The sequence below is a fragment of the Oncorhynchus masou genome, chromosome 18 (assembly GCF_036934945.1).
Source record: "Oncorhynchus masou masou isolate Uvic2021 chromosome 18, UVic_Omas_1.1, whole genome shotgun sequence".
Classification (NCBI taxonomy): Eukaryota; Metazoa; Chordata; class Actinopteri; order Salmoniformes; family Salmonidae; genus Oncorhynchus; species Oncorhynchus masou.
Genome location: NC_088229.1, coordinates 31,809,514 through 31,811,367, shown reverse-complemented (window position 1 = coordinate 31,811,367; position 1,854 = coordinate 31,809,514).

The following is a 1,854-nucleotide window of genomic DNA, read 5'->3' as shown; positions in this document are numbered from 1 at the left end:
ATGTGTCCGATAACATCTGCTTAGCACGTGCACCGATAACATCTGCTAAACATGTGTATGTGTCCGATAACATCTGCTAAACCCGTTTACCGATAACATCTGCTAAACACGTGTATGTGACGGATAACATCTGCCAAACAAATGTACCGATAACATCTGCTAAACATGTGTATGTGACCGATAACATCTGCTAAACATGTGTATGTGTCCGATAACATCTGCTTAGCACATGCACCGATAACATCTGCTAAACATGTGTATGTGTCCGATAACATCTGCTATACACGTGTATGTGACCGATAACATCTGCTAAACACGTGTATGTGTCCGATAACATGTGCTAAACACATGTACCGATAACATCTGATAAACACGTGTATGTGTCCGATAACATCTGCTAAACAACGTGTATGTGTCCGATAACATCTGATAAACACGTGTATGTGACAGATGACATCTGCTTATCATGTGTACCGATAACATCTGATAAACATGTGTCCAATAACATCTGCTAAGCACGTGTATGTCCGATACCATCTGCAAAACACGTTTACCGATAACATCTGATAAACACGTGTATGTGACCGATAACATCTGTTAAACACGTGTATGTGACCGATAACATCTGATAAACACGTGTATGTGACGGATAACATCTGATAAACACGTGTATGTGTCCGATAACATCTGATAAACACGTGTATGTGTCCGATAACATCTGCTAAACACGTGTATGTGTCCGATAACATCTGATAAACACGTGTATGTGTCCGATAACATCTGATGAACACGTGTATGTGACGGATAACATCTGCTAAACAAATGTACCGATAACATCTGCTAAACATGTGTATGTGTCCGATAACATCTGATAATCACGTGTATGTGTCCGATAACATCTGATAAACACGTGTATGTGTCCAATAACATCTGCTAAACACGTGTATGTGACGGATAACATCTGCTAAACAAATGTACCGATAACATCTGCTAAACATGTGTATGTGACCGATAACATCTGCTAAACACGTGTATGTGTCCGATAACATCTGCTATGAATAACATCTGCTAAACATGTGTATGTGTCCGATAACATCTGCTAAACAAATGTACCGATAACATCTGCTAAACATGTGTATGTGACCGATAACATATTCTAAACACCTGTATGTGTCCGATAACATCTGCTTATGTGTCCGATAACATCTGCTAAACATGTGTATGTGTCCGATAACATCTGCTATACACGTGTATGTGACCGATAACATCTGCTAAACACGTGTGTGTCCGATAACATCTGCTAAACACGTGTATGTGTCCGATAACAACATCTGCTAAACATGTGTATGTGTCCGATAACATCTGCTAAACGTGTATGTGACCGATAACATCTGATAAACACGTGTATGTGTCCGATAACATCTGATGAACACGTGTATGTGACGGATAACATCTGCTAAACAAATGTACCGATAACATCTGCTAAACATGTGTATGTGTCCGATAACATCTGATAAACACGTGTATGTGTCCGATAACATCTGATAAACACGTGTATGTGTCCAATAACATCTGCTAAACACGTGTATGTGACGGATAACATCTGCTAAACAAATGTACCGATAACATCTGCTAAACATGTGTATGTGACCGATAACATCTGCTAAGCACGTGTATGTGTCCGACATCTGCTATGCAACATCTGCTAAACATGTGTATGTGTCCGATAACATCTGCTAAACACGTGTACCGATAACATCTGCTAAACATGTGTATGTGACCGATAACATATTCTAAACACGTGTATGTGTCCGATAACATCTGCTTAGCACGTGCACCGATAACATCTGCTAA